At 43.5% G+C, this 26,110-nt stretch overlaps 1 protein-coding gene across 4 annotated transcripts in view; it reads right to left on the reverse strand.

Moving 5' to 3' along the window:
- NPFFR1 (neuropeptide FF receptor 1) overlaps window positions 1-26,110 on the reverse strand; it is a 254,087-nt gene that overhangs the window by 25,002 nt on the left and 202,975 nt on the right. The window contains exon 2 of one of the 4 annotated variants that reach the window (XM_083148474.1): window positions 10,206-10,447. The exons of the other annotated variants lie outside the window; for them this stretch is intronic. The gene's annotated coding sequence lies outside the window, so the exon portion shown is untranslated. The remainder of the gene's footprint in view (window positions 1-10,205; window positions 10,448-26,110) is intronic. 4 annotated transcript variants of the gene reach the window in all.

The following is a 26,110-nucleotide window of genomic DNA, read 5'->3' on the forward strand; positions in this document are numbered from 1 at the left end:
GCTAGACAGATAAAACCATGTGCTGAGCACATAGATAAGTCTTGTACTGGGGCAGGCAAAGGGGGAAAAAAGCAATGAGCAGTGGTGGCTCTAGAGGCGGGGCTGCAGCAAAGTTAAAAATTCATATAGATACCAACTGCCATTCCAAACGGAATCTCTGGCAGTTGGTGTAGCTCCCCTATTTCAATTTTGAACTGTGCTGCGGCACCGCCTCTGGAGCAGCCACTGGTAATAAACTAGGGATGTTCCACAGTGAGAAGGTAATGGGACTATTTTTAAATAGTAGCAACAACAACAGTAGAAGTAAAGTCCTGGTATTGAAGATGACCAGGCCAGAAGAATATTCACCTTTTTCTACATTTGGCAGCACATTTCTCAAGCAGAATTTGACCTAAGCCAGGTAATCCATTTGAAAATCTCCACTACCACACCACAGAGGTAGCACAGCTAGCAAGTGGTGGGTATAACTGCAATAATTTGAGTGCATCCCCCTGAATGACTGATTAGATATTTATTTTAAATTTTTAATTGATATAATGACTAGAGGGGAGTGGGTCAGATAACCAAAGCTAACTGAGTTAACCACTTCTGGGCAGATCCCAGTCCAGGCTTGGACCCGAAAATGAGGTAAAAACTTTATCTCCCTGCACTGGATCTCCTGGGTTTTGGATTTGGGTACCCTGGTCTGCAGTGCGTTTGTAGAAGTGACAGATACCAGCAGGGGTCAGCAGAGATTTTTTGTCAGTGCTGGTCTGAAGGAACACTAGGACATAATGATTGTGGATATATAAAGGATGCCAAGGCATTGAGCATCAGTACTGAGTGGGTGTAGATGTGATGATTTTAACTGGGGGTTAGTGGGTATAAGTGATGGATGTCAGAGGGGTTGGGAGAAATATCAATGAGGAATAGAGGGGTGAAATGTTGAATATCAGCAGAGACTGGACCAATGAAATAATGCACGTCAGCAGGCCAGGGATCACAGAGAGCATTTATCCACAGTTAGTGGGCAGTAGTGATGAGTGTCAGCAGGAATTGAAGGGGATCAGAGAGAGTGAGGAATGTGATTAAGGAATGGATGCCATTCAGTGGGGATCAGAGGAAAGTGATAAATATGATGAAGGAATGGAGGTCAGTGGGGGCAGAGGGGGAAGAATGTTATGTGGCATTGTTGGTGTGTTCCAAGAGACAGGTAGTTGTTAAAGTGGGTACACCATCGGAGCCAGTTTAATTAGCTTACCCAGTACTCTGCATTACCACCATGCTCCCAGCTAATGGCACCCAGACAAGCTCACTAGCTGGAGCCGATGACAGCTTCCAAATTGCATTCCTTCAGTGGCAGGCTAATTCGAGGTGGCTGGTGGTCAGAGCTGGCATGCTATGTAGGGCAGCTGGAGAGTGGCATAGACAACAGAGCAGGCCAGGGTCATAAAGTCTCTCTCAGTACCGTAGTAGGAAGTGTTTCAGTATATTAATATGTACATGGAAGGGAGTAGTCAGAATGGGCTTGTAACAATACTTAAAGTAGAGCAGCTTGCTTCAGGCAAATTCTATTGAACTAGAACTAAATAATATAGGATTACAATGAATCTTCTGTACCCACGCGGGACTATTGTAAGAAAACTGACTGTGAACCAAAGTGGAGCAATTTCAAGAATATAAGCTGAGCTATGATGTATTACAGTAACAGCAAGATATGTCTCACTAGGTGTTGTATATCAGTGCGTGCATGCTGAGATTTATAGTTCTATAACCCCAGTTATTGTATTAAATTCACAAGAGACCTGCTGACAGATACTGTTCAATGGCAGGAATATTGTACCAATCACATGAAAAATCACATTTACTGTAGCTGAATTGAGCCAAGGATATTGGCAAGCAATAATAAATAAGTATATACATATAATTGAAATTATATAACAGTATTATGCTACTAGGCTGTTATTGCTAATATTAGCAAATTAAATACTGTATTGATTTATAAAAACAGAACAAGGCAAGCTAGCAGGTCTGTTGGAAAAACTGCTACCCTGTAAATAATTGCATAATGAAACTCCAAACTACAAATTCCCACATGTAGGTCCATTTATTTCCCAGTAGTGCTACTGGGGCATGCTGGGACTTGTAATGCTGGAGAACCACATGCTGCCCACACCTCTAGTGATGTTATGAAGGTTATGTTACAGAATGGGAAATACCATGAGAGATGAAGTTGTGATTTATTAAAATAAATGTCTGACCTTCTTTCATTGCTGGAAAATCTTTTACAAAAATGATCCTTTTTCTGCAAGTTTCGCAAATTCTCCCATAATCATTTTGTAATATGACCGGACTTATTATTAACAGTCCGTATCGCAACTAACTTTTTCATTTTCTACAAGATTTCCCCTTCTATGTACTAAAGAATCACGTAGAGACTGAAGAAGCTCCCAGCCATATCAGACTCTACTGGTTGAGGCTGCCACTGTGCATGCAAAAAATGTCTTTCCAGTAGCTATTGTGGAGGCTGGAATACCCCCTTTCTCATGGTGTTTCCAATAGCCATTGTGGAGGCTGGAATACCCCCTTTCCCAGTGTGTTTCCAACAGCTATTTTGGAGGCTGGAATACCCCCTTTCCCAGTGTGTTTCCAATAGCTATTTTGGAGGCTGGAATACCCCCTTTGCCAGTGACTGCTAATTTACATAGTAGTAGGACTAAAGTTTAGTGCAGCACCCTAAACAAACACTCCTTTTCTTTCTTGTTTATTCCAGCAATCATTGTTTATTTCTAGCAATCAAATCGCGCGTCCCTTTGCAAACGTAGCCTGCCGCCGGCCCTGCCACCTCCCCCGCTGGTCCGCCTTGCTTCACCGACCCCCCCTCCCCAAATTTATAACTGCGACCACACTTGCTACTGTAGATGCTTGTGCGTCCCAGGAGATCAGCTCAGTCTTACACTAGCACTCTAGTAGCGCACGCAGGGGGGGTTTCTGAGTACCCAGAAACCCCCAGGAGTCTAAGGGCCCTAGGCTGAAAGCTGAGGGTCCCCTCTTTCCATGGGTACAAGAATTTTAAAAATCGGCCCTTGGGAACCGGAGATATCTGACTTCAAAGCAGTGGACCCCATCCAAGCCTGTTAATTGCTGTTCCCAGTCAGATATTTCAGGTTCTGTCTGACTCAGAGTTTTTCTGAGGGTATATTCCAAAAGCTGGGACTCTCCCCCTTTGATGGACACTAGTAGCTTGTCTCTACTGTTCCCAGAACCAGAGATATCTGCCTTCGAGCAGCTGATTACTGCTCCAGCTCCACACACCTGGTATGTAGTTTTATATTCTCGTTGGCAGATTGCTATGCCTCCTGAACTCTGATCCCCTAGTGCCCAATACCACCTCTAGTTTTTAATTCCATTAAAATCTAAGAAATCTATTTCTGGGAACTGGAGATATCTGCAGTCAAGCAAGCTGTCCTCCCACCAGAAAATTATGAATAATAAGCCCACTCCACTATACACCCCTCCTCTGCATATTAAACATCCTCTACCACCCTGGAAGTTATGTATCAGGGCCCCTTCATTCAGCACAATGCCCCCTTCTCCCACCCCATCTCACACAATCTGTGCAGTAAAGGGGTAATTAGTGGAAATTACTGATCCAGGCCCTACTTGCTAAGCGGTTGATATAATACCCCCTACCACCCGGGGGACATCAAAGTTTCCCCCACCCCTACCGCTGGAGGATCGGTAGGTGCCCCAATACATTGCTATGCCCAGGGGTCTACACTGCTGTTGTGTGTGTATATATATACCGTATATATATATATATATATATTATTATTATTATTATTATTATTAATATACATTTGGTCTATCTATAATACTTTAACTGACCCGGCATATACTGGGTCACGTAAGTGTCCATCTCCGTGCTTTGCTCCGCCCCTCTGGAAACCCCCTTCTGAAAATCCTGCGTTTGCCCCTGCACTCAGGCTATGTGTGGCCACCCGATGTGCGACGATATTAGCCTATGTTTCTGCAATCATGTTCTGCTGTATACAAATGATGTGATCACAGTGGGTATTCTTTTGCACAGGTTAGTTTCCACTATATTAGCATATAGTGGTTGCTTTTCACACTCCAGTTTACCACTTTTTGAAGCTTGGTGCATCTGGCGCATTGTGAGAAAAGGTTTGTGTGAAATACCTCATTTCTTGCTACTTACTATACTAATCTTAAAATCCTCTAATAGCTTTCTATATTCTCATGAATACTGTATGTAAAAAGATACTTACAAATGAAAGATTGCAAGAGCTGAATGTCAATTATAAATAAATAAAATGGAACTGAAACATTTTTAACATGTTGCAGGAAAAGTATTTTTGCATTATGGTTGGAATATTACTACCCACATCATTCACATACACAGTAATACCACAGGTTAATTCATTCACATTCACATCATTTCAAGTCCACTCAATTAGGGTTTTTTGCCCTTTTTTTCTATGCATGCTGCTGTCATTTATCGCCCACCTGGGCTACCCAAATCTCAATTTCTGGAAGATTTCTCTGCCTGGCTCTGACACTTCTTATCCTTGGACATCTCCACCGTCATTCTGGGTGACTTTAATATCTCTATTGACAGTCTACCACAGGCATTCCCAACCACGGTCCTCAAGGCACACCAACAGTGCAGGTTTTAGTGATATCCAGGCTTCAGCACAGATGGTTTAATCAGAATCACTCAGGTACTAATTAAGTCACCTGTGCTCAAGCCTGGATATCACTAAAACCTGCACTGTTGGTGTGCCTTGATGACCGTGGTTGGGAATGCCTGGTCTACCATCTCTGCATGCTTCCAAGCTCCTCTCTCTCTAACCTCCTCTCCTGGCCTCTCCCAGTTGCCTGACTCTTCTACTCATGAGGAAGGCCACTGCCTTGATCTTGTATTCACATAGGTTATGCTCAGTCTCTAATTTTACTAAAACTCCCTCCCTCTGATCACAATCTCATTACCCTCTCGCTCTCCTCTGCCCCGGCGCCATCCCCTGCCCCGGCGCCATCTGTATGCCAGAAGGGGACGCGCGCGCACGAGGTGCGCGCGCGTCCCCTTCTGACGATGCTGCCCTCGGTCGCCCGGTGCCCACACCGGGCGACCGCACCCCCCGCAGCCTCCTCGGGTCCCCCCCTGCCCCCTCGAGCGGGAGGCGGACAGTAATGCATCCGCCTCGCCGCCCCGCCGCCCGGATACTGAGACGCGCGTGCATGGGGGGCGCACGCGTGTCTCAGTCAGATAGCGGCGCCGTGTTGCTGGCGATCCACCAGCAGCATGCTGCTGGCGAATCGCCAGCAAGGACGAGACCCGATACATCTGTACCAAACAAACATAGTTCCAATCTCTTATCTCTTTTCACACCTCCAACCCCAAGCAACTTTTTAATACATTTAAATCACTTCTATACCCTCCCTCATCCTCCACCAGCTACCAACATTGCACAAGAACTTGCCTCCTACTTTAAGGACAAGATTGATAACATCCAATATGAGATGGCATGCTCCTCTGCAGCCAGTGACCTACTCAATTCCTTACCTGAGCCCTCTTGCACTTTTTCCTCATTTGAGCTCACAAAGTATCAAAATGTTTCTCATCCTCCTACTCCACTACCTCTCCTCTTGATCCTGTACCCTCATAAATCTGAAAATTCCTGGTACTTGTTTAGTTTCACGGTGGCAGCGGCCGTGCGTCTGAGTCCCCTTGCGGGGCTCGCATTGCTTGCCCACGCTGCGGGCTCGGTGGTTCGCTGCGCTCGCCACGCTATCTAAAATCAACTCTATGCCAACGTGGATAGTAGGGGTATGAACTATCTACGTTGGCATATAGTTAATTTCCTTTATTTTAGATAGTTTGGTGAGCGCCGCACCCGGAAGTTCACGGCGGCCATGCTGCCGCCATGAAACTAAACAAGTACCAAATTCTTTCTTCTGTGCTCATCCCAACCGTAACTAAAATCTGCAATCTCTCCCTTGCTACAGGTATCTTTCTTTCTCTCAGCCTCCTCAAAAACCATCGATATTAACGTCAACCAAACAAAAATGAAATGTACTGATTTTATTACATGTGAGACATCCAATGTAATCTATACAATAGAGTGCACCTGCGCATTATATTACATAGGGAGGACATCGCAACCTCTTAAAACAAGATTATCCGAACATCTCCGTAATATCAAAAAAGGACTAATTTCTCTCCATCTGTCAAATCACTTTAAGAGTGTCATAACTGTTCAACTAATCACATTAAAAGATTCATAGGAATAAGAAAAATTACAAGCAATTTGGAGAGATAGAAATATAGAAAATAATCTGGCAAAAACAGAAATGAAAATGATCCACAAGTTCAGGACCCTCACCCCAATGGACCCTCATACCAATCAGGACTCGGAATAAAAATGTTTTTTTGTAAAAATATCATTCACTTTAGTCCCCCCATTTCACCAACAAATATATATATTATATCATTAGAATAATTTTGTTTTTCCTTGTATAACCATTGCTATTCATAATAGCTTTTAATTCACATTTACATATCATACAATTATTTAATACCTGTTTATAATTTTTAGCATATATCCACTGTGATTCATTACAGCTTTCCATTTACAAAAATGGAAATATATTTTTTTCAGGATAATTCAAAGCCATAAACAACAAGAATAATTACTGTTAATCAAAGAACTTTATTCAGTCAAATAATGGAAAATAAATGTGAGCTACCTAAGAAGAATGCACAGTAGAAACCGAATTGAATGAAAGCACCATTGACTGTGACCTAAGACGCCAGTACTAAGTGAATCCCCGGGCGGGCATTGCCGAGCCATGTGGATACATAGGACGCCACAACCGGAAATGACATTGCGGCCGCATGCTGAACAACGCCCTGTGAACTGAGCCATAGTATAAAACATTTGGGACACAGAACCACTTTCTGTTTGTTTGCTAAGTGTTGCGGATAAATCCTATATGTATACATTAACACCCCATAACTTAAATTAGCAACATAACAAAGCGGGGATTGTTTTAATAGTGGAACTATCACTTCCGGTTTTGAAATAAAGAGGCGCGATCATGACAGGGATAAAAGAAAACATCCACACACTGAGTGTGTATCCTGAGGAAGAGACGATGGATCTCAAAACATGTTGATCGTACTCAGTGTGTAAACATAGGAACAGGCTGACATTTTGGGTGAGTAAATTCACAGTGTACCCGGTAAGCCCAGATCCGGATCTTTGGTCTCTCTGGGAAGCACTGCTATATCTCATACACCCTGCTGAAGCCTCCAACGATTTTAGCTGTATTTTATTATTTTTTTTAAACTTGTTTGTACTACAATAAATACTTTAATTTGGAAAAGAAAAGCCCCCAAAATGGGTTCTGCTCATGTGCAGTTCCGCGGACCATACTGTGCATGCGCCGGACCCGGGAACCTGATTAAGCCTCCAAGGGCTGCTGCAAAGGAAGCCCATGAAGGCTTAGGTCAGCGCATGTGCAGTATGTATGAAGTTACTGTGCATGCGCTGGCCCCGTGCAGGGGACCGGCAGCTGGGGAACGCGGTGGCCAGGGCACGTGGAGGCAGCAATGGAAGCGGACAGGAGCCCCACATTGCAGCAGCCCCCCTCTTCCAAAACGGTAAGAGCCACCACTGCTCACTAATCATTCTTCTAGATCTCTCTCACACTCTTTTCATACAAACACTGAATTCCCTAGGTCTTAATTATACAGCCCTTTCCTGGTTCTCATCCTACCTATCTGATCGCTCTTTCAGCGTTCGCTTCTCTGATACCACCTCCTCTTCTGTACCTCTGTCAGTTGGAGTACTGCAAGGCTGAGTTTTAGGTCCTATGCTCTTCTCAATATATACCTCATCTCTAGGAAAACTAATAAGCTCTTTTGGAATCCAGTATCACTTGTATGTGGATGAAACGCAAATCTACTGTATCTATCAACCTGAGTTGTCACCAGTGGTTTTGGCCTGTGTCTCTGAATGCCTCTCTGCCATCTCATCTTAGATGTCTTCTCGCTACCTCAAACTTAACATTTCCAAAACTGAATTAATTATATTCCCACTAGCCAGGAGCAGTTACCATCCTGATATCTCCATAACTGTCGACAACGCGACAATCTACCCTACCCACACAAGCACGGGGGGGAATATACAAGCTCCGCACAGTTAGGGCAATGGTGGGAATCCAATTCATAACTACAGATGGAGCCCCTCTCTTCCTTGGCTGGCACTCACCAGATTGTCCCCACTGGTGAGCGCTGGTGGAGAGGGAATCCATCAGACTGGGACGTGCGTGCATCTCACACGCACGCACGTCCTAGTCTTTCAGTGGCTGGGCGGCAGGACCCTGCCTGTCTCCGCTTCAGGGAGACGGGCAGGGTTAGGAGGGGTGCAGGGAGGTGGGGCAGGCGTCGGTGACCGGCGGCAAGGTGGTGGGGACCCAGGGGAAGCTCTGTCAGAGCGGGATGCGTGTGCATCTCGTGCGTGTGCGCTCCCTTCCGATGGCTGGCGGGTGCTGGCGATAGAATCGTCAGCCCCTGCATGGATGTTTAAGCAGTCCTTTTAAATACAATGTATTGTATAGGATCCCAGCCAACCCTACTGAAGGCTTGGTGATGTAATTTATCTATATTGCAACACATGCAATCTTCAGGCTCCGATGCTCCCTGGACCATGCATCGCATCGGACATGTCATCTAAAACATATTTTGGATTTTTTCATGCAGCTTTGGTAAGACGTCCCAAATGCCTTTTAAAGCAATCTCATAACATTATGGGGGACATTTACTAAGATGTGAGCTGTATTTCACATGGGATGTTGCTATGGGCAACCAATCAGATACTATCTATTATCTTCTAGAAGGTGCTAAAAAATGAGAAATAGTTTCTGATTGGTTGCACATAGCAACATCCCATGTGAAATACAACTCACATCTTTTTGCCCCTATATGTTAGGAGATTACTTTTCTTTCAATAACCAAACAGATTGATGACTGAACAACTTTTAATCTCTTTTGAAAATAAGGGTTGATTTTCACAAATTTCAAATATTCAGTTTTGTGTTTTAATGTCTAAAATGCACACTAATAACAGGATGTACTTGGCATCCCGGCACTCATAATCCTGATAGATATAAGACTAGCAGTGAGGAAGAAGAGTAATGGTTAGGCAACAGGAGGGGAGGTTATGAATAGGCTGCGGAAAAGGAGGGAGGGTTAGGCTGTGAGGAATGAGGGTTATGGTTAGGCAGTGGGAGGTTATGATTAAGTTGCAGGTAAGGAGGGAGTCTAATGATGTGGGAAAGAAGGGGGAGGGAGGGGAGAAGATAAAAATGACCTACCCTAAATCCTTTGCGATCATGGCTGTTGGGATGCTGGGTCAGAAGCGGGACATGCCATGCAGAAGACCTGCCGTGACAAAAAATAGGTGGGGCTGCAGCAGAAAGAGGGTGAGCAGAAGACAGACGTCGGGCATAGGGGGTGTGGCTGAGTGCCGTAACCCCCTATCTCCCTCCCCACACTGAATAGGTGCTGTGCGCATGATCAGCGTGCGTAGAGCATTGGCTCCCCTGCTGGAAACTGTGACTTACATGGGAACCGCGGGACAGCCTCCAAATAGCGGGAATTTCTCACTGTAATTGGGAGGTATGCATATCAGAAAATCTCTACACTTCTAATCTATCTCTACACTTGTGGCAGCTAGTCCATTACTTGTGACTTGTATTAGAGTACTTTTGGTTTACTTTATGTTGTTCTATAGAGTGACAAGGCCTGTAGGTCTATGTTTGTGGGCGTGGCCAGTCTGTAATTGACTGTGGTATTTAGTGAGCCTGGACTGAGAGATCAGTATCACTTTGTCTTCCTAGTGGAGTGGTCATGTACTTGTGAAGGCTGCGCTCAGCAGCCGAAACATTGATTTTTTAACATATGGATTAATAAAATGGATTTTAATTCTACAAGTCCCTCGTGAGTGCATCTATATGAAAAATTTCAAATGCACTGTATGTGATGCCTTTGTATTATGATGGACACCTCTGGCAGCTGCTGGAACTGGTTTAAGAGTGTGCCAACCTACTTCCAGATTATATATATATAACAAGAAGTAAAGAGGGAGCGCACACATGAGCAAAATTGTGACCAGTTTTTACTTAAAAAAGTGTAGGCTCACATTTCAATAAAAGGTAGTCAGCATAGGGAGTAATCACCGCTCACTCAACAGCCTGTAGCACGGAGACTAGAAGGAATCCAGCAGAACCGGCACAGAAGAATCGGCGGCAGCGTTCTCCACACTGTGACCATGGACGGAATGGAAACAAGGATCCGGTACGTCAGGAGACCACGCCACGCTTGTTACATGTTCTTTTATGCTGAGGCCGTGACAAAACCTTTTGGAAGTGAGCTGCACTACATCTGAAAAAGACGGATGTTATTATGAAATTTTGACTTTGCGCAGATTCCTACTCTGTATGTATGTGTATAAATATATATATATATATATATATATATATATATATATATGTATATATGTTTGTATGTATGTATGTTCCAGCATAACTCTGAAATGCCTGGAGCAATTTACACCATACTTGGTACACAAATAACTTACAATCTGGAAAAAAAGGGGTCCAGCCACAACACAAAGTGGGAAATGGAAGCAATATATGGCAAAGTTGCATAACATAGAGGGGTTAGAGGACATTGATTGGGTCCAGATTGGGTTCACAGCCACTAACCCTGCAACACTGGCACCCCAAAAAAGGGTCCGGCCACTACAAAACCGTGGGTCAGGGATGCAAGATATGCTGAGTTGCATAACCTAAAGGGAGTAGAGGACATGGAGTTTAAAAAAAACTTTGGTCAGATCCAGGAACCCACCACAGAAAGGTGTATGCCGGTAACACCATGGGCATGGCGAGCGGTTCAACTTAAAACAAAAGAAGGATAAAGTTAAATAATGCTAATTGCTCAACCAAACCCGAGCACCTCCGGGTACCTCAGCTAGTCAACATATAATTATTGAGTCTTGCCTGCAGCATTTATTATCTTTGTACAATTCATAAGAAATGTAAAAACCTTTCAGCAAGAGTGACAATCCAAGCTTGGTTTTGTGGAGCAAGGTGAACATATCATCTGCTCTTTGTGTTGTGGGTCTATTGTTGCACACTTTTTAAATGTTCAAAGATATTACAACATAGAGCATGAAAGTTCTTTATCACATTTAAAAAAAAAAAAAAAAAAAAAAACCAGTATGGCATATTGAGTAAATGTATAACATAGAACTGTATATTTAGATTAGATGGCATTAAATGTACAGTATAGAACATAATGACATTACTATAATATTAAACTACAGGTGTGTCCTCCATTGTCTATCATCAATACAGTCTGCAGTATTGAGGATGAGCTGCCAGGTCCCGTGCATATCTGCCAACATTGGCCATCTTGGTACTTGTTTCCTAGAACGGCCACAATCGGGGGTAATCGTGTACCTTCACTTAAGGTACACGATTACCCCCGATGGACCCGATTTCCTTTGAAATCAGGTCCATTTTGCCGGCAAAGGCAAAATCGGGTCCATCGCGTCGGTAGGGTGCATTAACATGGCACGGGACGCGACCGACGCGATGCACCCGATTTTGCCATATGGTTCAATGTTAAAATATTTTTAACATTGTAATCGGGAAAAAAAATGGGCCAATATGGCCCATTTATCATTGTATATGCCCCCCCCCCCCATTGTGAACGTCACCCCACAATTGACGCCAACCCGAAGTGTGGCGAGCGTAGTGAGCCCGCAAGGGGCGGCGGTACGCGTCCTCCGACCTTTTCATACCCCTACTATCCACGTCGGCGTGGAGTTGAGAATATAAAGTGTGGCGAGCGCAGAACAGTGTCCCTGCAAAAATTGCTTTTACTTAATGTTATGACATCTTTCACACAAAAGAGTCATTTGGTCTGTCGAGTGACCTCTAGTGGTAAGTACTTCACCTCATAGAGGTAAGTAGTTAGCCTTTTATATACAGTATATATCAATACAGTAAATATTCCGGAATAGAATTTCATAAAATTCCCTCTATGCCATGGGTAACATCCCATTTTCAATAGAATTTCCACCTTAGAAAATGTACAGCTCAAATATGTCTTTTTAAAAAGGAGGTTGTGGTGAGGATGCCAGCAATCGAGATTGTGACAGAATACTGACAGCAGGATCCAGAAGGTCAGAATCCCAAGGGATTCTGAAGGTACAGTGGTTAGGGTAACGCACTAGGAGGAGGCTGCAAAAGAGGTGTGCTAGGGATAGAGTTACTGCTAAAATAAGGATTAAATCATGCTTGAAACATTGGATTGTGCTGCTGGCATCCTGATTGTCGGCAAAGATTTTTCAATTGATCGTACCTTTATTCCTTAGAGAGCAGCAGGAACTACTCTGGAACTTCTATTTTAAGTTTTTCCAAACAGAATCTTTGCAAATTGAAGTAACTGATGCTCAGAGCTGTCATATCTGGGTAGAGAACTTTGCTGGTATGATTAATGAAGTGTCAAAAAAGGAAAACATATTCCTAGATATTTCAGAAACTACACGGGGTGAACTGCCATCAATATTTTCAGCAATAAAGGAAGTTGCATTTTCTCGGATCTCTACATTTGGTACAAATTATTATCGTGAGAATATATTTTCAAGATTAAAAACACATTTAGTTCTGGATGCAGTAGATTTCCAGTGACTAATGCCTTTGTCTCCAGACTACAAAAGATCAACTTAACACAGAGTTGCCGACTCTCCCGGAATGACCGGGAGTCTCCCGAAAATCAAGACCCCCTCCCACTCCCCCAGAAGGGTGGGCAACCCTACCGGATTCAGGGGGGACCCCCCTGCGTCCTGGATCGCGGCATTAAAATGCCGCAATCCTCGGGTCTCAGAGGAGGGGGCGGAGCTAAAATGACACAATCGTGTCATTTTAGCCCCGCCCCCTCCACGGAGATCCGTGAATTCGGCAGTTTGTCATCATGGGGGTGGGGCTTAGTGACGGCACATTTAAGCCCCACCCCCTGAGCGGCTGCTGGAACTCTCCGGGCTTCTCCCGGAAAGGAGAATTATAAAGTCGGCAACCCTGACTTAACATGAACAATTTAACTTAAAAACTTAAAAAACAATAATCCACCAACATTTTATGTTAGAATCAGAATCAGCTTTATTTAACATTGCAACTGCCAGGAGACCACATGACAATGGGGACATACAGTACAACATACAGTACATAGACCACGGGGGAGTACAGTGTATATTACATCACCGTTATTTGTTTTTGGTACATGCTAGTCTTGTTCAGTTGGTGGACTGCTTGAGGAAATAAGCTCTATTTAAGCTTCAGCACTCCCCAGAATGTCCCCGCTGGTGAGCGCTGGCTGAGAGGGGCTCCATCTGACTGAGACGCGCGAGCCTCTCACACGCATGAATGTCCCAGACACTCGGCGGCAGTGATTGGAAACCCTGTCCGTCTCCGCTTGTCACAACATTCAGTTATTGTATTGTTTCTTACCTGGTTTGTGGCTTCTCCTGTCTGTTCAGCCTGCTCCATGCTGCAAGGAAAGTCTGTGTGGCCTGAGCTTTGCTAATTACAGCACCTGGAGGAGTCCTTGCTGCTGACAGCTCTGTATAGTTGAACTGTGCTGTGAGATCTGAGCTCAGCTAATTAGTTACACCTGGGTAACTCTCCTGCAGGAGAGTTCAGTGTAAACTGAGCATGCTCAGCCCATTGATTAGTTCACCTGTGGGTTCCCTGTGCTTCCTATAAAGGGCAGCCTCTGGGAGACAGAAGCTGCCAGAGTATAGGTTCACACCAGCTCCAGCGTTCCAGTGCCTTGTACTATTCCAGACTTCTGATTATTGCATCTGACCTCGGCTTGTTCCTGACCATTCTCCTGCCTGATCCTCGTGTACCGTACCCAGTGTTTACCAGTGTATGATTCCGGCTATTCTCCTGACTATTCTCCTGCCTGCTCCTTGTGTACTACATCCGTGACTTCCAGTGTATGACCTTGGCTAGTTCTGTTACTATTCTCCTGCCTGCTCCTTGTGTACTACATCCGTGACATCCAGTGTATGACCTTGGCTAGTTCTGTTACCATTCTCCTGCCTGCTCCCTGTGTGCCGCATTCCTTGGTACCGTATCTGCTCACCTGTTACTGATCCGGCTTGACAACCACGCTCCATATTCCACAAGCTACCACCACTCATACGGGGAACCTGACCAGGGGGCCGCGACCGACGTGTCGGGTGCCGCAGAAGCCCATATCCCGCTTGGAGGGGTCACTGGCAGAAAACCCCCGGCACGGTTAGACTCCGCGCCCCTGTGTCAGGTCTAGCCAATCCCCGAGTGGTAGTGCACCCCAAGTTTGTGACACGGCTTCAGGGAGATGGGCAGGGTTAAGGGGGGTGCTGGGAGGTGACAAGGTGACCAACGGGGATCGGCAGTGAGGTGGCGGGGACAGTTGAGGCGCTCCATCAGATCGGGACGGGCGAGTGTCTCATGCACGTACGTCCCCTTACGGCGGTCGGCGGCCGATGGCAGAGGCTGGTGGCTGGAGTTTCCATTGCCAGCCCCAGCATGAATGAGGTGGGCTCCAACTATACATACAGAGATATTCTAGATATGTATGTAACAAGTGTGTCTACTGCAAGTTCCTTGGGATCGACAGAGCTGTTTCTATCACAGCTACCACTGTCCTTCAAAGCCCGCCCCCAACCTCCGGCCTGTCCTAGTCAATGAGAATCTGGGGGCGGACTTAGAAGGCCTCTGATGACAATGTTGGTGGTGCTTTGAAATTTTTTACAACTTTTGACAGCCTGTCTACCTCTGCTCTGAAGAATGCTTCCTTTTGTACTGTAGGCTGACTTTTATGATCTATGTCTATGAATAATTGTTATGCAGATTGACCTATACAAACCTTTTCAAATTGTATACTGGTAATAGTTACAAGTCCACCTCTACCACACCATACCAGAGCTGGACAGTGTTAGATTTATAAAATATACTACAGTATGTCAACTTTCTGTTTTGTAGTGTTCAGTTTTGCAGAAAGGAGATGCCTGAGAAATGTGAAAATACAAATAATATGCACTTTATAATCAGTAAAGCGAGAAGAAAGAAAAAGGATTGTCTCTTTGTTGGCGCACTTGAAGAAAGAAAAGATGTTTTTTAAAATTTACCTTTTATTGATATTTGTTAAAAAAGATTTTTACGTGAAAATATTCAAAGTTAATCAAGGAATTTATTAAAATGAGTATTAAATTATTGTAGCTGTGTGTGTCATTTTATTCGTTATTTTAGTTATATTGTCTTGGATACAGTGTTAAGCTGAATCCGTTGTTTATTATTTACTGACAGTCTTATACTTTACTTTTAGCACTTTATAATCATAGTATTACATACCTCCCAACTTCTCTGGATATGGAGGAGGGATAGATAAATCCACGCCGTTGGCGCACAGAAAATTTTTGGGGTGTGACCTAATTAAAGGGGCATGGCCTATACTTGTGGCTCTCCCCGCGAGTATACGCCCGTGTTTTGACAGTATGGCTGCGGGAATATACACTGTGCGCATGCGCACAGCATTTATTCACCGCTGCTCAGAAGCCGACAGGGGGGACTCCCAACGGAGGGATGCGGGAATGTCCCCGAAAACTGGGACATTCCCACGGTTTTTGGGACTGTTGGGAGGGGATGCGGTTAATTTGCCGGCGGTCGGGATCCCGGCGGTCGGAATCCCGACACTGGAATCCCGACCGCGGAAATCCCGAAACTTTCTCCCTCCGTGGGTGTCCACGACACCCATAGAGGGAGAATAAAATAGCGTGCCGAGCGTAGCGAGGCACCGGGCCCGCTGCGTGGCGAGCGCAGCGAGCCCGCAAGGGGGGGCGATCCATGTCCCCCCCTTGTCGGGATTTCGGCGGTCGGGATTCCAGTGTCGGGATTCCGACCGCCGGGATCCCGACCGCCGGGAAATCGTATCGGATCCGTTGGGAGGTATGGTATTAATAACTAATGCTGACAAAGAACATCAGCTTCCAGTGCAGTATATCTACCTTCTCAGTGCAATTATTGTAACTGCTGAAGTCAAAAATTTGGCTGGAGGGCAGAGAGAAATTACATTTTTCCCACCTTACACATTCATTTGTATCCCAATGAATAACTCAAGGCAATATATTTCTTGTATATGCTTTTCCTTTTACCTACTATATATATATATATATATATATATATATATATATATATATATATATATATATATATATATATATATATATATATATATATATATATATATATATATATATATATACAGTATCAGAAAGCCAGCAACATCCGATTTTTAATGCAAAAATAAAATATCAAAAGGTTTTTAATGGCATATTAAAAGTGCAAAATCACAGACAAAAAGAAGTAGATGCAGGAATGAGATGGAATACTTAACAGAATAATGGGTGAATAATATCCATCACAGCATTCCTAGAAGTAGTCATACCGACAGCTGTTTCTGTGCCAAATGATGCACCTTTGTCCTGGGCAAGGACGAAGGTGCATCATTTGGCACAGAAACAGCTGTCGGTATGACTACTTCTAGGAATGCTGTGATGGATATTATTCACCCATTATTCCGTTAAGTATTCCATCTCATTCCTGCATCTACTTCTTTTTGTCTGTGATTTTGCACTTTTAATTTGCCATTAAAAACCTTTTGATATTTTTGCATTAAAAATCGGATGTTGCTGGCTTTCTAATACTGTATGTATTACCAGCATTTATGAGCCTGGCACTCCATGGATTTCACCATTGAGGTGTGCAACCTGGTCTCAGGATCCATATATATATATATATATATATATGTATATATATATATATATATATATATATTTTTTTTTTTATTTGTTTGCAAAAAAGAAATGGAAGAGTGCACAATCAGTAAACCATACAAATCATTTTACAGCAATAATTATCTCACATACATAGTAGTTAGCAGCAGTGTGTGTACTATTCAGTCACCGGATCACAGCCTGGATACATCCGTAATTCAGCCCGGTGGCCCGGCTCATAAGAAGCACTCTCTGACAGGGATTAACAACCCAGCATACATCGGCAGTGAGGCCACGACCAACGCGTTTCATCCATATATTACAATCCATATATTACAATCAAATACAATTTAATATACACAATTTAAAATAAAGTTTAATACACACTAAATAAAAAAAGCATATACTACATTGCAGTCTTTGTGCTGCGTTGTACACTTTGGTCTCTTTATATTTTATCTTTTATTTTTTAAATGTATTAAAATTATTAATTTTGGGCCACAATGCACACGTGCAATGCTTACTAGCAAAGAAATCCTGCTACTTTTTTCAATTGTTAGCTGTTTGCAAGATGATTGACAGGAAGTAGGCGTCATGGCAGGGGTGTGGTATGGGGCTCTGACAGTGGGGATCCCGACAGTCAGAATCCCGATGCCACAGGTTCTATTCTCCCTCTATGGAGGTGGTGGACCCCCACAAGAGAGAATAGCCCCTATGAGTCAGGATCCCCCTGTTGAAGCGTCATCTGGCACCCCATAGGAGTGCCAAGAAAAAACGTATTGTGTCCCAGATGAAAAATGCTGGGAGTGTCAGTGTGTAGAAAATGATGCTGACGGTTTGTAGAATGTAATTTTAGGGGAGCGTGTGTGACGTCAGTTCCAGGTACACATCTATCTGTACAGTCTACACATTAACTTGAAAGGAGGAATTTCATTATAGCAGGGCGTTGTCTACCTGTTTGTTGGCCGCTGCACATTAACTCAGCAGTGATCAGGTCTAAATCGGACTCATTGCTGGTTTACCTAACGGATAAAGGCTTATTTTAAAAATCACTTGAATGACGACATACAATATAAAAACATAAATTTATAGAAACAATTATTGTTATTAAGTTATCAGGAATGTGTCCGTGGCACAACCAGTAGTTAAACCTTTAGAGTGCATGCAGCCCTGAGTTAATTTGCAAGCTAGTGAATCAGCTTTGTTGTCATGGGAACTCTCGGTCCACCGGAATCTGGTTGAAGAGTCCTCTGTATGTGGCACTGCCTTTTTATATTGGTTTCCAAGGAACACACTTATACTGGACAGATGATTCCGTACCAGCATAAGCGGGTTTTTAATGTTCAGTGTATAGAGTTGTGACCACTTTGATAGGTGCCCCTGTTCTACATTGTACAAATATTTACATTTATAGATGTAAACCTCATAATTCTTGTAACAAATCTGCACTCACAACATATCATGAGCACAATGAAGATTATTTCACCCATATATATTAGTAATTCAGGATTATTTGATGTGCATAATTCTCTTCTTTATCTGAGCATATGATGAATGAGAATCATGCACATCAGGGCTGGACTGGGAACAGAAATTAGCCCGGGCATTTTGAGCACACAGGCCCATCTGCACCAGGCGGGACCCTTGCGCGGCAAAAAGGGGGCGCGGTCTCATGGAAAGTAGGCATGGCATCAGAAAAAGGAGGCATTACACATTGTGAAACACACCGTAATTAACTTCAGTGAAGTGTCTCCCACCATTAAAGTCGTTGGGAAAGGTTTGATTAACAGTCTGGTTGCTCACAGCCAATCAGAAGGCTGCTACTACAGAGGTGCCTGTTGCCTGGGTAGAGGTTATTATGACAGTAGACATTTAAATCTTGGCATTTGCGTAGAGAAATTGCATGTTAACACATGCAATTAAAGGTGACCGGAAAGGAGTATGTGGTTTTTTTTATCAAATGCCTACATGGAACAGAAGAACCTAATCTCTATGAGGGATAGAAAAGTATAGTTTGTTTTTTACAACAAATTGGGATGCTAATTAGACAAGAGGACAGAATGGCTAAAAGTAAATATGTGTGAGTAAGTGAGTTTATTAAAGTGATACTTTCACAGTGTGCTAGTACTGTCTTATGATTCTTCAAGTGTGGTTGAGGCTTGCTAAGATCTTTAGTCCCTCCTGAAATAGACGATCTCCTGCATAATAACAGGACACAACAGGCTGCTCCCCCTGTATTATATTAATAACTGGACCCATTAGGCTGATCCCTTGTATAATAACAGGACACAACAGGCTGCTCCACCTGTATTATATTTAATAACTAGACCCCACAGGCTGATCCCCTGTATAATAACAGAACACAACAGGTTGCTCCCCCTGTATAATACTAATAATAACAACAGGAACCCACAGGCTGCTCCCCCCGACTAATAAGGGGTGGAAGAGACAGAGAGGGGGGTGGGGGTGGGAGTGGGAGAGACAGAGAGGGGGGTGGGAGAGACAGAGAGGGGTGGGGTGGGGGGTGGGAGAGACAGAGAGGCGGGGGTGCAGCGTGGGAGAGACAGAGGTGGTGGGGGGGTGGGAGAGACAGAGAGGTGGGTGGGGGGGGAGACAGAGAAGGGGGTGGGTGGGAGAGACAGAGAGGGGGGCGGTGGGAGAGACAGAGAGGGGAGGGAGATAGAGAGGGGGGAAGGGTGGGAGAGACATAGAGGGGTTGGGGGGGAGAGACAGAGAGGGGGGGTGGGGGTGGAAGAGAAGAGACTATAGAAAACCATACCCTCCAACATCTGGAGGGCAAAATTTGGTACACACGCAGAAAGGGGGCGTGACCACAAGTGAAGTGGGCGTGGTCACAAGTAAAGTGGGCGTGGTCACCCACTTTCCGGGCATTTAAAATAAAATGTGAGCGCTTATAATATATTAAATATATAATAATACATATCTAGTGAGCCGCTGTCTAATTCGCTGCTACAATGCCAAGTGATGTGGTTAGGACGAGAGTGGGATTGTAGCGGCGCTGCGGCGGTTCCCCGGGCTGGAGAGGCGATGTGCGGGCGGTGAGGGTAGTGAGTGAGAGGAGACAGCACAGAACCCATGTGTGAGGTGCTGTCACTGATGTGTCTGTCAGACTAAACAAGAGAAAAGAGAAGGTACTCTCTTTTTTTGGGGGCACACTTTAGATTTAAAACTTAACGTTTAATTATGTATTCATTAAAACAGTTTTTTTCTCAATAACATGACAGGACGAACACACATTGAACATACAAGGAGTTTTATTTTCCTCCTTTTGAACTCTATTTTATTATGAGTTCTAAGATTATTGTAAGTTGGTATCTACCAGTCACACATAAAAATATTTAGGGGGGTAGAGGTACCACAGTGTATGGAGTGGACCGCGAATATTTGATTGTATTTATCTTACACCGATGATATTTATCTTATGCTTATCTGGCCTGATCTCTCATCTAATTTATTTTGGAAAAAGTAAATTTTTCGAAAATTGGGGTTCAGGAATTAAAAGAGAAAGTGCGCTTTTCTTGAGAGAATAATTTTCCATATAACCAAGAATTGGTATGTAGAACACCAAAATTTATAAGATAAAGAATAAGACCAAACTAGTGTAAGTGCACCCCTGCAGGTTGTTTGTTACCACGGTGACTGCTGCTGATTGCTCTTACCGGGCTGGCTCTACCAGTCCTTGCAATTGAGCGGGTCTGCCCGTGTGACAGATGCAGATTTTGGGTGTGAAATAAAGTTAGGATATTAATCCCTCAATGTTAGAGTGGGTGACTCCCTGGTTGGCAGTGCCCTTGCAGGGATGTCTACCCTCAATCAATGAGGTTTATACCCTGAAAGTGTACAGATTAAGGGCTAGTGTATCGCATTCTTGGGTGTCTGTACACGCTGCTTTCTCCCACTTGCTTTACAGTATTGGTGGGCGATGAGCGGTGCACTGCGCCTTTAAGTGCAATTCGAAAGATCCCCACAGATAAGAAAAAGGAGGAAAAAGAATCATAGATAGGAAAAGACTAGGAAGAGTCTGTACTTTTGAAAAATATATATAGAGACAAAGATTAATCTGTTGTCTGTTTGTATCAACTGGCTAATGTACACTTATGCTTTACTCTTCCTACTCTGTGAATTATGAGTTTGTGCAGAAAAATCAGCAAACAAATAAAGCAGTCTCAAAACTTGATAATCTATCTCTCAAGAAAGCGTATACATATAAATACAAATAATTTCTCAACAGATTTCTCTCCTGGCAGAAGAGGCACAAATGAATTCAATAAATTCCTGGCTCTATAGTGTATATTCTCAGGCTACACTTTAGTACATAGCATGTCATATAATCTGGCAGACAAAGAAGATGGGGATCACAAATATTTGTTATTTTAAGAAAAGGCCCCTAAATTGGGGTATTACCACCACTCAGATTGTTGCCCGATTGCTGTCAGAAAAAGTGTCAGTCTGCCGAAGAGAAATCCCAGGATCTCTTTTGCTCAAGGCCTGAGAGCAGTAGTGAGGAGTCTGGTTCCCCCTCAATGGTTAAAGGTGTAAGCTGGGTGTGGGATAGACAGCTGTTTCGCGGAGGTCCCGCTTCCTCAGTATCCTAATCCTGTCTGGCAAGTGCTGGGTTTTTATCTAGGGGTCAGCCAATGGGATAGTGGGTGTGTGATGATGACGAGGGGTGGGTGTGTCAATTACCTCTGTACTGATAGGACTAGCTTGGGAGGCCCATTGTTTTATAATGTAATGCGTATGCAGCTGTGTGTGAGCTGAACCATTTATCTTAGTGTCCGATTAGAGTGGCCTGGTAATGCTGTTTATTCCATTATATAAGAACGAAAATGCGTCTTGTGAGGCAGCGTGTGCTCCCTAATCGGCGTGCTGTCATGGCGTGCGTCTGTATCAGGCGCATTGTCATGGCAACATATCGTGCGCCTGCTGTCTCTAAGCGGCCACTGGTGTGGCGCGCAATAGTGACATGTGTGCCGCGTTGTCCTAGCAATGCACGGTGTATACGGCTGCAGCTGCGTGCGTCTGTATCAGGCGCATTGTCATGGCAACGTATCTGCGCCTGCTGTCTCTAAGCGGCCGCTAGTGTGTCGCGCAATAGTGACGTATATGCCGCGTTGTCCTAGCAACGCGCCGCATATACGGCTGCAGCAGACTGCATAGCGCGCCGGTATGATACACATCAACTTTAGACGCGTCGTCATGGAGACGCGTGTCGCACCTATGGAATGTCCTTGTATCCCTGCCTCCTGAACTGGAGGTTCTATTGGGTAGGACATTTAGTTGGAGCTGTCTTCCATTTCTAGTCATGTGATTTTTGTTTGTACATGCTATGTTTATTTAAGGAATCTAGAGCTTATGTCATCCAAGCTGCACATATATTATAGCTCCGGTGCTGCCAGTTAAGGCTCCCTATAGCGGCCCGTTATGCATCATTTGACCCCTATCACATAGTTACCAATATGACTCCGAATTATATCTGAGAAAAGGTAGAGGAAAAGAAGGGGGGGGGGGGGAAGGAAGAAGAGAAGAGGTTCTTAGAGAGAAGAAAGTGATAAGTACTATGCGTGCATTAAAGTTTGTACGTAGTACAATGCGAAAAATTAAATATATAGATATATGAATTTTTTGGTAGGAGTGACAATGTGCAACAAAGTGAGCAAATAAATTATTAAAAAAACTCCAAGTGATGAAATACTGGTGCTAAAACTGAAAATGGTGTGTGTGTGTGTGTACATGTACATGTAGGGGTTTTATACTTCTATTCGTAAAAATTATGATTTAATGAGTATACTATAAGGAAGCCGTGTGATATTTATTAATAAATTATAGACAAGACATATATGGTTTTCTATGTATACTCTATTGGGAAGTAGTGCCAAGTAGTGCCGGGGGGTGCCGGGAAAGAGGGGGGGGGGGGGGAATGAGATTAAGTCAAGGTTTTTTTAAAAAAGATTTGTTGTGATAATGAATATAATGTATGGAATATCGTTTTTTTACTGGATCCCTTACTTTCCTGATAAATGTATAGTCCCATTGTACCCATTGCAAAGTTGAAAAAGTACCCAGATTCATATAACGTCATGTATAGAATTTATTAAGCCGTATGAGTAGCCTGGTCAGGATGTTTTTTATGAATTATTTTGTGCTTGTCAGGCACTCTTTTAAAAGGGTCGTAAGAATAAAGATAAGGACGATTGGGGTCATCTATATTAATAGATCTTGATTTCTTATGTTTTTTTAGACAGGATAAATTTATGGATTGGTTAAATATATGGTCAGCCAAGAAATGGTGTATAGTTGGTATTTTCATTAAGACCATTAGGGCTGACTGTATTGAGGGAGAAAATCCATCTGCATTCTTTCTGAAGGAGTGCCTTGGTTATGTCTCCTCCCCTAATGCCTAATTTGATCTGTTCTAAACCGAAGGCTTTTAGCTCATCTGGTTTCCCTTGATGGTAGGTCAGAAAATGACGGGCTACAGATGTAAGTTTTCTAGATTTTAGGAGATCAGTTTTGGCATTCCGGATGTTGCCTATGTGTTCCAGCATTCTCTGCTTGAGGGCACGTGTTGTCATGCCCACATAGTGGAGACCGCATGGACATTCTAGACAGTACACTAGGCCTGTTGTGCTGCAGCTCATGAATTGTCTAATAAAGTGTTTCTTGCCATGTTTGTCCATGATTTGGTTTGCTTTCTTGATGTGGACACATGCTTTGCAGGAGTTACATGGAAAGGTCCCTTGCAGTTTGGGTTTTCTTTTAGCTGTTTTTTGGAAGTGGCTTTGTACCAACTTATCCCTTAAGTTTGGCGAACGTCGCCAACTGAAAGATGGTTTTTTAGGGAGAACTTCCTTTAGGTTATGATCTGCTAATAGAACTGTCCAGTGCTTTGTCACCAGATTCTGGAGTTCTTTCCATTCCTCACAATAGTTCGTTATGAAGCGTAGATCCGACTGTTCTTTTTTTGCTGCTGGTTGTGGAAAAATAAGACTGTCTCTATCTATTTTGAGTGCCTGGAATTTTGCTGTATTAATGGCTCTCTTGCTGTAGCCTCTTTCTGATAATCTCGTCATCAGTTCAGCACTCTTGGTTTCGAATGTTTCCCTGGTGGTACAATTTCTTCTTAGACGAAGGAACTCGCCCTTTGGAAGGTTCTTAATCGTTGGAGGGAAGTGTGAGCTATCTTTATGCAGTAGATTATTCGTATCTTTTATAAGTATCTTTTCTGAAGAGCTTGGTATGAATATTACCTTCTTCGTTGGGATAGATTTGTAAATCCAGGAAGGTCGCTTCTGTCTGGCTGACATTATAAGTCAGTCTCAGGTTGAACGAGTTGGAATTTAAGACCGAGATAAAATCATGTAGATCTTTTTCTTCTCCCTGCCAGATTAAGAAAATATCATCTATATATTTTATATAGGTAATAATCTGGTGGGTATATTTGTCATTGCGTTCATTGAAAACGACCTCCCTCTCCCACCACCCGAGGAACAGGTTGGCATACGTGGGTGCGCATGCCGCACCCATCGCTGTTCCTCGGGTCTGGAGGAAAAATTTATCTTTGAAAGTAAAGTAGTTTTTCTTTAACACGAAATCCAGTAAGGTCAAAAGAAAGTCTTTAAAGTCATCCATGCCCTCTAAAGTGAGGAAGTATTTGACCGCTGATATACCTTGATCATGATCAATGCTGGTATACAGCGATTCTACGTCCAAAGTTACTAGGTATTGGTTAGGGTCCAGATGGACATCATTCAGTTTCTTCAGAACATCCCGTGTGTCCTGTACATACGAGGTGAGTGTATGCACGTGGTGTCTGAGATGATGGTCTATGAAAATGCTGGCCTGTTCTAAAATGCCTCCGATCCCTGATACAATTGGATGACCAGGTGGGTTCTCCAAGTTCATATGCGTTTTGGGCAGCATATAAAAGGTTGGGACCTTGGGATTATCGACCTTCAAAAAGGCTGATTCGCTGTTTGTGATGATGCCTTTCTTATGGGCTCCCTCTATCAGTCTCGTGTATGTCAACCTGAAGTTATCTGTGGGGTTGAACATCATGAGTTGATAGCAGGTTTTGTCCAAAAGTTGTCTATATGCTTCCTTCATATAGGCTTCTTTTGGCCACAGTACGATATTCCCGCCCTTGTCTGAGGGCTTTATGACTGTGTCATCCCATTGACTGATCTCTCTTATGGTTTCCCTTTCTCCCTGGGTAAGGTTATCAGTTTTAGTTCTGTTACCCTGTGTGTTCCGGTATATGATGTCCATCTCCTGTGATACCAATTCGCAGAACACTTTTACTTCCGGGCACGTGTTCATCATAGGCATAAAAGTACTTTTCTTTTTAAGAATATCTCTACTGGTTGTTCGAGATGTATTGGACTCATGACTTTCCAACTCTAGTTCTTCTAATATGGTTACTGCGATATGATCTTCTTCGGTTAAGGATTCATGTAGTTCTGAAATATTCGGAGCCGTCTGATTGTCTCCTGTGTTTGCAGATGGATATTGTATGGGTGATTGTTGTTTGTTAAAATGTTTCTTCAAAAGAACCTTTCGACAAAAAAGTTGTAAGTCCTTTTCCCAAGTAAATCTATCGAATGTTGTTGTTGGGGAAAAGGATAAACCTTTACTCAGGACTTCCGTTTGTTGGGTGGATAAGATTTTTGACGATAGATTAATTACCCTAAGGTTGGAATCATTGGTTAGAAATCCTTCTGAAATCGTGGGGATTGTCTTTGAGGGGTTTGCCATTTTCTGGCTTCTCTTTGTCTTCTTCCCTCCCCTCCGTATCCTCCTCTTCTTGGGGGATGATAGTGATTTCGTATGTCCGGGCCCTCTCCTAAAAAAGAGGAGGTTGAGGAGTGAGGTGTATTGAGGAGGGATCTGGGATTGCTATGGCTGTCCTCTGTGTCAGACTGTTCCGTTTCAGAGGAAGTGTACCCACTCTGATATCTTTGGGTTTTATTATTTATGGGGTTTGTCCATTTAAAGATCTTGCCACTCATGAAATCTCGTTTATCACGTAAGAATTTGGTTTTCTTCCTCTCTATCAGGGTTTGCTCATATGTTTGTAAATCTTCTTTTAATTTTTCGAACGTTTTTTGAAAAGTACCATCTTTTTCCCACTCTTCCAATTTGGTGCCGAGGGTTTCTATCTCCTTTTCGCAGTCGTTCAATGTGAGCATGTGATGTTT

The sequence above is a fragment of the Crinia signifera genome, chromosome 6 (assembly GCF_055691185.1).
Source record: "Crinia signifera chromosome 6, ASM5569118v1, whole genome shotgun sequence".
Classification (NCBI taxonomy): domain Eukaryota; kingdom Metazoa; phylum Chordata; class Amphibia; order Anura; family Myobatrachidae; genus Crinia; species Crinia signifera.